Below are 13386 nucleotides of genomic sequence, written 5' to 3'. Positions count from 1 at the left end.
ATGGGCTCGATAGATCAAGAACACATATAACTGAGAATATGTTATTGTAACTAAAATCGTACCACTTGGTTAGATACTGCAACAATCTGTCATACACAGTGGTGGACTCTTTCATTGCAGTTTGTTTTTCGGCCTCTGAGATTTTCAAGCGACATATTCACTTCAAAACCAAAAAAAGGACGCGCTTCCGTTTAAAGGCAGTGGCAAATTGTGATTTTGTACGGATTTAATAGTTACATAATATTGATAAGCGTATTTTGTTTTGAGAGAATGAAGTTGTTTTCATACGTTATATTGTAATATTGGACTTGGTCGTGTTATAGTACAGAGGTTACGAAATGTGACGGTTGTAGTGGGACGCCATTTTCGTGTTGCGAATATTATGATTTATTTTAAATGTTTTACGTGATGTGCGTATATTGTGTAGCTATCAGATGATTTTGTATCTTAGTGGGTGATATTACTTACGTGCCTTTTAAGTTTTTGTTGTTTTGAAGACGGCTTGTGTAACGTTGTTGGTTGCTGTTTGTTCATTACGTAGAGCTGTGTACACGGTTTGGCTGTTGTCTATAATGGTGTACGTGCAACTGTGTACACGGATTGACTGACTTGTCTGTAATGGTGGAACGTGTTAGTAGGGATCGAATGTGATGACGTCAGGTGTCATGGGGCGTTTGAAGTGTGGTAACACAGGCTTAGAGTGCTAAATTATTTAAGCCTGGTTTCCAAATTTTTTTTTTTTTTTTTTTTTTTTGGAAACGTTAGACGTCAGTTTAGGTGTGTGTATTTGAAAGACGTTACTTCAGGTTTTTTTTTTCTGGGGAAAGCTTGGACGCCAGTTTAGGTGTGTGTATTTGAAAGACGGGTTTGTAAGAAGTCGTCGCTGAACGATTCACATCGTTTATAGTTCACTTCTATTGTTACACAACAAGATGGATGCACTGAACGATTCACATCATTTATAGTTCACTTCTGTGAACGATTCCATTGTCTATTGTTACACAACACACTAAACCTGGAGTAATTTAAGCTTATTAATAAAAATAAATAATTCTACTTACTGTTTTTTATATGCTCACCTGTATGTAATTTCTATTTTATACTTATTTCATTGTTATTTTCCATCCAAAGATCATTAAGAACGATGAATATTACTTAATATCTCCTATCTTTCTTCAAATAGTGTTCATATGCCATGTTAATTTTCATTTGTTTTCATAAGTTAACAATGATGCAGATTGGAAGCAACATATAAGAAATTATTTTCCTACACAATCCACGCTATATTCATGTTGTTTTGAAATTATTAATCGAAGATGGTTTGCTTATTGTTTATTACACGCACATTTGTATGTAATTTCTATTCCATACGTTTTTCTTCTATCCCCGATCATTAAGAATGGTGAATATTATTCATGCTTGTTTCCTGTATTTCTTAAAATAATGTTATGTGGCATGTTAGTTTTTATTCGTCGTTATGTACGTAAAAATGATGAAACCGAAAGACGTTAGTTTAGGTATATTTTGGAAAGATTAGACGTTACTTAGGTGTATTTTGGAAAGGTTAGACGTTTAGGTGTGTATTTGAAAGACGTTAAAGTATATTTTGGAAAGATTAGACGTTATTTTAGGTATATTTTGGAGAGGTTAGACGTCAGTTTAGGTGTGTGTATTTGAAAGACGTTACTTTAGGTACATTTTGGAAAGGTTAGATCAGGGGTCGTCAGCGCAGAGCACCCTGGGGCTAGCGTCTCTTACCCACAGAGAACACAGTGCACCATGGTGCACTCGTAGCTCCTAGTGGATATGCTCTCTACCTCTTCCTGCTGCACGATGGTGCACATGGGACGGCACCGCTTACCCATTTCACATTTCAGTGAGTGCTGACTGGGTTAGACGTTAGTTTAGGTGTGTGTATTTGAAAGACGTTTAGGCTATATTTTGGAAAGATTAGACGTTACTTTGAGTATATTTTGGAAATGTTAGACGTCAATTTAGGTGTGTGTATTTGAAAGACGTTAGTTTCGGTATATTTTGGAAAGGTTAGACGTCACTTTAGTTGTGTGTATTTGAAAGACGTTAGTTTAGGTATATTTTGAAAAGGTTAGAATTTACTTTAGGTATATTTTGGAAAGGTTAGATGTCAGTGTGTATTTTGAAAAGGTTAGGTGTTAGGGGTTGATTGTCATGTTGATCGATGGTCGGAGTGGTTATGAGTTATGTTATTTGAAATCGGCATTTGAAAAGTTGTAGTGACAAATATTTTCGAGATATATCGATGTAGATTATTCGAATACCTTGTTATTTTGTGAATGGTGATTGGATTTATTGGAGGAAATACACTACTAACCAAGGCAAAGGTTAAATTTTACTTCAATTTTTTTTTTTTTTTCAAAAACGAAATTTCTAGCCTCAATTTTTCCTGCGTCATTTCGAATTCACTTTTCATGTATTCCATTTTTCTTTTGTGTTCTTCTTTCCTGAGAGCTATGCCCTGCTTCACATCTTTCTGTAGCTCTATCAATTTCAATTGTGTGTCCGATAGCTTGCTGTATTTTATTCTGCAATCTGTTGTTAAATCACTCTTCTTTCTTTTTGCAATTCTGCTTCCAGTAGCTCTTTCTACAGACACAGAAAACAATCTAATTTCAGTGAAGGTGCAACACAGGACTATGATAATGAATGACGAGATCAGCTGTGACCTTCATTTCGTTGTTCATCATATCTTCAAACATTGACCCTTTCCCTGTTAAGCTCCACAAGGTCATAGCCGTAGTCGTCAATCACATATTTGGTATCTTTACAGAAAAGCTACACCAAAGAAGATACAATTTCCTTTTACTTCGCTGCCTTCAGTGAGATGCATACAGTGATGAACACGTGTTTTAATTTGCAGCCACAAAAACTTTCAACATAAAAATAGTTTGATTCTCACCTGTATATTGTATGCGCGATTGTATCCCCCGTCCCCCACCCCTTGTTACTTACCAACATAAAATGCGACGGGTCCAGGACAAATTACTAGAAAAATATTGCGTCCTTGATCTCTGAAGTGTTATATTTGTAACAGTGGAGGGAGGGGACTATTACAATAGTGGATTAGAATATAAAGGTATAAGATAAGTATCAAACGATTTTTATGTTGAAGTATTTATGGCTGCAAACTAAAAATCACATGAATATAAATTTATCACTACAGGCCAATACAGACGCCAATAAAACAAAGAAAATTGTGCCTACTTTGGTGTGACTTTTATGGAGAATTATCTCATATTCATAAATTAATAAATAAGTAATTACTTAACATTCACAATGCCTAGAAAAATAAAAAATTAGATTTACCTTGAGTAACAGTGTCGCCCGCCTCAGCATATTCTACTTCTTCTATTTCAACTCTAGGGAGTAAGGGTGCTGAAATAGGCTCCCTCAACTCTCCCATTTCTGTTGTTGAGATGATCCAGCTACATCAATTACATCATTGTCTTATATAGGTTCCAAACCTGTGCCATTGTCTCCCATCATATTTTTAATTATATGGTCTACTGGTGTAATTTGCACAGTAGTTGGTGTGCCACCACCAGTCTCATATACTTCTTGCTTTTCTTCAGAAAATTTCTTCTTGCTGCATTTGTTTACGTTCTCGTATTTCATCCTGAGATTTTTCGCGGATCTCAGGATGCCGCCACTACACGAATTAAAGTCATTGCTCAGTTTTTCCCACGCTTCCGTCTTAGCTTTCCATGTAGTTGAATCTGTTTTCTTACATTCTGTTATCCCACTATATTTATTAACTAAGTTGACTAACAATTCTACCTCTCTGTCGGAAAAATTCGCACTTCGCTTTGTGCATTCTCCACGTGGATCAGCCATATTCACACAGTAATGTAAACAAACTGCAGCGATCGTTTTCTTTTCTATATATTTCCAGTGATACCAACTATTCAACTACCGTTCAACTCAACCGAGAATCTGTAAGACGGCGCATTCAGTTAAACTCTCGGTTATAAAACCGGGCCTTAGCCATTCAAGATAATGAATCGTCAGCTAGGGTACGTCCAGTTCAGATTCATATAGAGTGAATCAGAATGTGACTCTTCTTCCCTTTCCCCCGCTCATAATTTTACGAAAAAAAAGCAAATTCTCCAAACAATTTCATTAATTTTTCCTATTGTCAACTTTTTGGGTCAAATACCTGTTTTGATTTGGACTCTGCTCTCAAAATTTTTCTGATTTTCATCACTGAAACCATCTTAGGAAATATTGTCAATGAATCGAATAAATATGCTGCACAGAAGGGAAATTCATTAGACATTACTTTGGAAGAATTGAAAGCATTCATTGGGATTCTTGTCATAATGAGGTTTCATTCTTTGCCAAGTATTAGACTATTGGTCTTTTTTTTTTATTGTGCTAAAACAGCATGTTCCATTGCATACAATATTTGCAATACTACATGCTATGTTTATGTTACATATTTCATAGTTCATAGTTGATATTCATATAGCAGTACATTATTGCAATATACAGAGTCGGTTAAAATAGATATTACAATCCAAACATTCAAATAAATAAAAATTATCTACTCTACACAATATATGATCAACTAGCAATTATAAATCTTATGCTTAAGTACATTACAAATCCACAATTAATTAATACATTACAAATACACATTACACATCCACAATATTAAATTATCTACGTACTATATAGAATCAATCCGCTCGCCAGTTACAAAGCTTATGCCTAAATGCATTATCAGAAAAATTTTGTACAAGTGTTGCAATATGACATACTATGTTTATATTATTAATCGAATTTGATATATGTAGAATAGTTCATAGTTATCTAGCAATACACTATTGTAATAGATAGAGTCAAATTTAAATTATACCTTACAAATTCAAAATTAACAAATGTATTACAAATCCACAATTTAAAATATTATATTTTACAAATCTACAAATTTAAAATATGCATTACAAATCCACAATTTAAATTGTACCTTACAAATTCACAATTTAAAATATTATATTTTACAAATCTACAAATTTAAAATATGCATTACAAATCCACAATTTAATTTATACATTACAAATCCACAAATTTAAAATATGTATTACAAATCCACAATTTAAATTGTACCTTACAATTTCACAATTTAAAATATTATACATTACAAATCCACAATTAAATTGTACCCTACAAATTCATAATTTAAAATATTATACATTACAAATCCAAAATCTAAGAATATGCATTACAAATCCACAATTTAAATTGTACCTTACAAATTCAAAATTTCAGATATTATACATTATAAATCCAAAATTTTAAAATATGCATTACAAATCCACAATTTAAATTGTAACTTACAAATTCACAATTTAAAATATACATTACAAATCCACAATTTAAATTGCACCTTACAAATTCACAATTAAAATATTATACATTACAAGTCCACAAATTTAAATAAAATTGTCTACTCTATACAATGGATGATAAGCTAGCTTATGCTTAAATACATTACAAGACAACGTTGTACAAGTGTTTTAATATATTTATATGCTATTTTTACGTTACATACATGTTCACAGTCATTTAACAATACACTATTGCAATAGACGGAGTCATATTTGAATTGTACATCACAGATCCACAATTTAAAATCTTATAATTGTATGCTTATTTGGGTTGATGTTTACAAAGTGTTGTACTTATTTGTGTTCATGTTTATAATGTGTTAAAGTCTATTGATTGTATGAATGTTTTGAATTGTTTGTAGTGTTTCAAAATGAGTTGATCTTGAGCAACTGGCCACTTTCCATGATTCATTACTATTTGATGTCTGAAGATGTCCCTCTGCTGCTGAAGTTTTCTACACCTGTATATTAGATGATCCACAGTTTGGGCCTCTTGAAGACAGGAGCATGTGGCATCATTTATTATCCTAAATCTTTGGAGATAGGATTTTAGTATGCCGTGTCCAGTTGCCATAGATGCATCAGTTAATATGTGTATCAATTTCAGTCAGGCACTACTACTGCGTCCACAGTTATTGAACCTGGTACTCCAATCCTTATTCTTGTGGTCTGTTGAACAAACACTCATGAGGCTTTACCCTATGCTGAAATGAGTGACACATGAGTACTACTTCTTTATGTAAGTACATGCATACGGTTTCTTCCCGGCCCAGACGGCGATCCAGGAAGCAGTGCAATTCTGTGCCAGCAGTTGGCAGCGCCATGCACCACAACAGCAACAGTCTACTTCAACTCCAGAAGGCGGTGATTTGTTGAGAATCAACTTATTATTTAATAGAATTACATAACTATCACAGGACTTCAGACAGTGCTAACATTCACATACACTTTTTGTACAGTCCACTTTAAGATATTCAGCTTCTTCACCCACGAGTGAACTAGTTACGCACAGAAACACTGTTTTTAGATTACAGCTCCAGCACATCGCTTCCACATGACACCATCTTTAACTACTCATTACTATATTGGTCTTGTAATCCCAATTTCCATGTGGAAAGAATTGCTGATATAATGTCCCTCAAACGATTTTTGAAACTACTGCGGTTCATTCATTTGAACGATAACACCATGCCCAAGAGAAACAAACCTAATTACGACAAATTATGTAAGATACGACTATGATAGATAGTTCATTTGAATACAGTTTTTTAAGAATGCATTCCATCATAGTAGGTACTCTCTATTGATGAGAGCATGGTGACTTTCAAAGACAGAAGTAGTTCGAAACAATACATGCCACTCAAATCTATAAAGCGTGGGTACAAAGTATTTGTAATTTGTTGTGCAGTTACAGGATATATGTTAAATTTTCAAGTCTTTGAAGGTAAAGGAGATGGTCGAGATAGCCCTTTGTGTGAGAGAACTGTTTTAGAGTTGGCACAATCTTTTTAAAATTTAGGATATTGTTTATTCTTTGATCAGTTTTTTTGGTCAATGTAGAATATCCTCCGCCCACTGAACGAATATTGGTTAAATGAGCGTTGAGCAACTTCCACCGATTTTGGAATGGACACCGACGCACATAGGTTAGGTTAGTTTAGGCTTTTATTATCCCGTCAAGATGAAGGTGAAAGCGATTGAGTGTGATTTTTTGTTTTCTATGTTGGCAGTCCAAGTGCGTCGGTGTCTATTCCAAAATCGGCGGAAGTCGCTCAACGCTCGTTTCACCCGAATATTTCACACTTTTATCACTGCCAATGTTGCACTATAAACCAATTTTCGCAAATCTAATGTAAAAGACTGCCTACACAAGCAACGAGTTATACTAAATGTTTAGGATTAGTGTAAAACTGGCCTATGTCTCCTATAGTGGGCGGGACATAAGTAACATTCACCGTTTTTTTTTTTTTTTTTTTTGTGGTTTACCTCTGTTGTCAAAATCGTTGTTTCAGGGACTGTATGACTGTGGAACAATTTTGACAACAAGAAAACATTTTCCGAAGACTGCTCTGATTGCTGGTAGGGTTCTGAAATATAGGGATTTGGATAATGGACATTAAGGACGGAATTCATAGTCATCACTTATAAATGAGTGAACCCGTAAGTGGTTACTTATACTCATTTATAATTCATAGTTCACCCTCATTCACATAATGAGTGATTATTTAAGTGAGCTGATCTGTACCCTTAAGTGACCACTCATTTTCAAAATGGATACTGAGAATGATTTTGAAGATTTTGTGGAGTTTGCTGAACGAAATGAGGAAAATATACTTGTCCCAAAGAGGTATATTAGAGACATGGAGAATAGAATTGCATATAACATGAAAAAAAATAAAACAGATACAAATGCAAGATACAAGTGTAATTACAAATTGAAAATAAAAAATGAAAAAAAAAAAAACAAATAGATACTACCTAAATAAAAGACACATAGGCTGTAGATATAAATGAAAAATACCAAATAAAAATAAATTAAAAAGAGTTAAGTATAGATATCATAGCCAAAAATGAAAAATGTAGCTGTGATTGGCAAATTACAGAGTAAATACAGTATAACACCATGTTAATAAATTCAGTATACAGTATTATATAGTACGTCTAATAGGTTTAATTAATTTATTTAAGAAATTCACCACTACAGAGCATGTGTTCCAATTAGTATGATATCTGATTATAACTATAACTACCATGCAACTAGAATTTAACATATCATGAAACTATTGCTGTATATAACTTATTCAGTACAATAATATTGATAACTCGTTGTTATAGCAACCCCACATGCAGAGCTGCTTTCGATTAGTTCAATGAGAGCCAGCTTTTGTTATGACGTCATGTCCGGCATCTTTAAGTGAGTGCTCATTACGTGAAAATAAGTGTTGTCTTTGAATTCGGAATTGACTTAAGGGTTCCCTTATTATAAGCAAACACTTATTACTTAAGGGTTCACTCATTTTATAAGTGACGGCTATGAATTCCACCCTAAAACACGAACATTGACAATTCATTCACAATGATAAGAAAGTCTTAATTGGTAAGCAAAGGTTTTGAATTAAATATAACAGTAATGGGAAATTTTTGTTTGGAATACTTAAAAACAAGTGTTTTATCTTTTCAAATTTTTTGTGAATTGAAGGAGGAATAACAGGTTATCTTTAGGTAGGCAGCAGTCTACCAAAGCCCTCTTCTTTCTGGCATCTGCTATGCTTAAATGCCCACATCATTTCCATCTTCTTGATCTTGATAAAAGAAAGTGGTATTAACAAATTAGTTCTTTTTTTGTATGACTTGGCATTAATTTGCTCCAAATTTTAGAGTAAAAATTTCGTAGAATGCTGCCTTTCCTTCTGTTACAATTTTGAGCAATAAATTTATTTTGATGACGGTTTCAGATGCACAAATTTTGAGCAATTCTTCTGATAGTTTTTTTTTTGTTTTTACGTTATTGATTACAGGTTTGCTGTAAGCTGACATCAGAATCTAGTTACATGTTTTCATTTGAAAGAAGTTCCTGATCTAGTGCTGTTACATCATTCATCGTATTGTTACAGTTCTCCACCTACGAGAGAAGCTTTGTAAGAGGATCAACCTGGGTTGGAAAGAGGGAGTGGGTTTTATCAGCACTTGTGTTCTAGGTCTGCTTAGTGTTAATTCTTACTGTTAGACTTAACACTAAGACTATATTTAACTATAGCAATTTTTTATTTTCCACCTTTGCTTATCTTAATGTTATTAATTTACATTAACGTTTTCGATACTTTTGTTGTATCATCTTCAGATGTTAGGATATTATGTCAACATGTGTGATGAAAACCTAGCCTCGTATTGTGTTGTGGGTTGTTTCAAAATGCATAGACCTTATCATGATTTCCTAGTCTACTAAAGTTGATCATAGCTATGAATTGACTTAATTCAGTGTTTCTAGTTACTTGTTAAGATTCTGTTAAAATTCACTATAAAAGTCCGTGTCGGACAGTGTAAAATTATGTAAGAGCAATAATATAAAACATTAATGTAAATTAATAACATTAAGATAAGCAAAGGTGGAAAATAAAAAAATTGCTATAGTTAAATAATATAAGCTTATCGGTATTACCACAAAATGAAACTACTAAGACTAGAATTCAAGAAATAATAAAACAAATAGAGCTACTACAAGAGAAACTATCTACTGCAACAGAACACACTGAATTGAATTTGATTGGTTCTTATAAACACGTGATTATTTCGTGCTACCAACACATGGCGAGGAGTATAGTGGTTGTAGATTTGCTGTTGTATTTGGAGGTAAAAAACACACTGTGTCATTTTCCAATCTCAGCTGGTGATTATGGCAAGTGATATCTACAAAAAGAAAAAAAGAAAAAGCATTTCTTTTCTGTTTGCCTTCTTTTAAATCAAAATCACACAACCATTTTCCAGAATTAATGTGACCTGTCATCTATACGTTTTTATTGCCATATGAAGAAAAAACCACCTATGTCGAATATAAACACCTTGGTTGGAGGAACTTGCCAGTCATTAAAGGTTTTTCACCCTCTCTGTTGGTGCAGAGATTGTCATGTGGTCCCCCCCCCCCCCCCCCCCCCGAAAATTTCCTGTCAGTGCGTTTGTCTGATTTTAACATTAGAGATTTCTAAGGCAATGCACTAAACATAAGCTGTTTCATTTCTGTTACAGATGCATCTTGAAGTGTATCCAACTATTGAAGGCAGATGATCCTTCTGGTCTTCACATGTTTTGTTATTTACTGTCACATACTTCACCATAGATTGAGCCGGAAGCAACATAACTCATGCTAAAGTATAATACGAAATATTTATTTTCAGTCAATGACTTTACTTTCTATATGTGTAAGGTACAAGTCCTTATATCACATAATTTAATACTGTATTAATGTTTTCGTTGGTCATGCCGACATCATCAGATACAACATTTTATGCAGCAATATCATCTCTAATAAGTACATATGTCTCTACAATCAAAATACAGTATACATTAATGAGCATAAAACATAATAAAAACAACATAATTTAGGACATCAATATATCTCTTTTCTTGTGTAAAGAAGATACTGTCAATTGATTAAAAAAACACGTGTGATTACAATGCATGTACATATATAAAATTGCAGGTCTTCACTAATAAAATAATAAAACTGAAATCTATATGATATATTATGTGAAGAGATGCTTACAGTCTTTGATCTATACCAGCTGATTTGTTTGTGCCCATGTTCTTGTTTTCTCATTACTACACGCCTTTTCACCGTCCAAAAGATGTATATACGTCATAATGTGTAAATTAAGATTATGCCTTGAGACCTTAATTTCTCAAAGTTGTTGTGTATTCAAAATGAATTGCAAAATCATTCTAAAGTGCTGAAGCTAGTTGTAATATTAAATAATAAACATGAGCCATGTAAATTTCACAGACATATTTTATTTAAATTCAGGAATCCTCATAACAATCTTTCAATAATGCAATGATCGTTTAACATAGATATTGATAAATATAATCGATACAACATTCATACATCATCTTCCCGACAAATCATATTACATTATTATAACAATAATAGCTAAACAAAACAAAATATCAGATAAGATTAAACTACAAAGTAAAATTAAAGCTTTTGTGTAATAGTCCACGAGTTTCTTTGTCTGTCTGATAGTTCTCGTGGATGTTTGGAGACTCGTGATTAACATTAATGTAACAGAAGGCGTTCTTGGAGACCTCGAGGACTCTTTGTACAAGGAAGGTAGGGTATAGTGGCACTGGTAGACCAAGTGTGTGGATTTCGGTTGGGATTATATTGAGAAATAAAAAATTGTTTCAGAATAATCCTAGTTTTATTCTATGTCAGGTAATATGTTTGTCAAATGAATTGGAGACCCCGAGGACTCTGTTTATGAAGAAGGTAGAGCAGCACTAGTGGACCAAGTGTGTGGATGTCAGGTTTACAAATGATTGTTTCAGAATAATCCTAGTTTAATTCTATGTTATGCAATGAACTTTTCAAACAACCCTCGTACTTCTCTGGGGTTGCCTGCAGTACAGTGGCTGGCTTTTGATGCACTGGAATTGTTCTCTACTCCTTTGTGACTTACTCAAGCCTGCTTCCATTCTCTTCATATGACAGCTATGCCCAGGACGTCATCAGTACTTGTGTCATGGTTCACATCTGTATGTGCCATAACCAGGACTCCATTTTATTTTACCCTAACCAATAAATGCGCATTGTAGATTCCCTTATCACATACATTCCCTTAGTCCCCCCCCCCCCCCCCATGGTTGAATATTCCTTACCAGTATCCACAAAAGCAGATACCATTCTCATATTGGCCTCAAATGATTGTCTTGATGTGGTTTCGCAGGAAACGTGACTTACATTTGTATGTGCATAACAGTTGTCACAGAACCATTTCACAAGGATGAACTGTTACAGCACGGCCACACGTCGCTACTTTTGCTGCGCAACTTTTGTACTGCAGCTGCAAAAGTTGCGTGTCGTGTTCACACCTAAGCCAGAAGTAGTGCGCTGCTCGCTACTTTTCGTACTGCGCAACCCAAGTGCTCCAAAGTTGCATCTGGAGGTTGCGAGTCTGTTCACACACAAGGCGCTACTTTTGCAGCTGCAGTCATGCTGCGGGTTTCCATCTCCGTGTTGACTTCTCAATATACATTTTGTGGTTATGTTCGCATTATTAATAAACTCATGCGAAAGCTTACTTATCTATTATTTGCTTTTCTGTCCTAACTAGTATTCAGAAATTGGCATTATTTTTACTATAAAGCTTTTAAAAACGCCTATATACTTAAATGATAACCAACAGCATATTCATGTAATCAATGTTGGCAACCCTCCTGTTTGAAACCGCTACAGAAAATTTTAGAAGTGAATTATATCGTCAGCAAATATGCTCAGACTGTGTTGTGCATTTAATAACTGTTACAAATAATTTATTTTCATCACAACTAACATTAAAATACATCCAAAAAATAAAAGTATCATTGGCACATATGGGTGGCAACACTGGTCGCAACTGTAGCAAAAGTTTCAACAAAACCGATATCAAAAATGCTGCGGCTGCAACCCTGAGAACCCTGTTCACACGTCGCTACTTTTAAGCTGCGCGCAGCATGGAAAAGTAGCGGGCAGCAGGTTCGGCAGCCGCTACTTTTCGGGTTGCACCGTTCACACGTCGCAGTACGAGAGTTGCGCAGTTTTTTGTACTGCATCGCTGCAAAAGTAGCGACATGTGACCGTACCTTTTTGCAGTAATCGGGGTCCAAGGGAGAGTGATGCGTCTAATATGATCTCATCAAGAGAGATCACATAGCCTCTCCTCTCCTACTCCGCTCTCACCTATACGTGGTGGACCCTATTAAGCTGAGTAACCCAGTCCAAGGTTGTGGTAACCAATCCCTTCGGCAGACTGGGTCAGCGAGCAAACGAGAGAAGGAGGTTCTGGCATGGCTGCTTGGGGATAACCTGAGATTAGTTGTGCCAGAATGGTATGAATTGGCAGCAGATTCCTTATCTGTATAGGTGGCAAAGAAACCTCTAGAAGGTCAACGGCAGCACCCGTGGTTCTGAGGTGACAAACTGGAAAGGGGTAAGAGGTGATGGCAGCCTCCTAGGACTCTGGTCTCCAGAATCAAGTATCCCTGGTCTCCCATGCTGGGGGTTGGGCATGTGGCTTGCAAACTACGCCATTAAAAATGCCATTGTTGGGAAACCAAAATATCCTCAGAAAGGATGCTGTGTGGAAAATCGACCACAGCCATGGTAAAGGACTAAGTATAATTTGTGTGAAGTGGAACTTTTTTTTATATACAAACCAAGAGTGGTTACAGAATGTGCTGAGCAAATAACATACAAAATTGATATATG

This window comes from Periplaneta americana, chromosome 1, assembly GCF_040183065.1.
Source record: "Periplaneta americana isolate PAMFEO1 chromosome 1, P.americana_PAMFEO1_priV1, whole genome shotgun sequence".
NCBI lineage: Eukaryota > Metazoa > Arthropoda > Insecta > Blattodea > Blattidae > Periplaneta > Periplaneta americana.
This window is presented reverse-complemented; position numbering follows the sequence as displayed.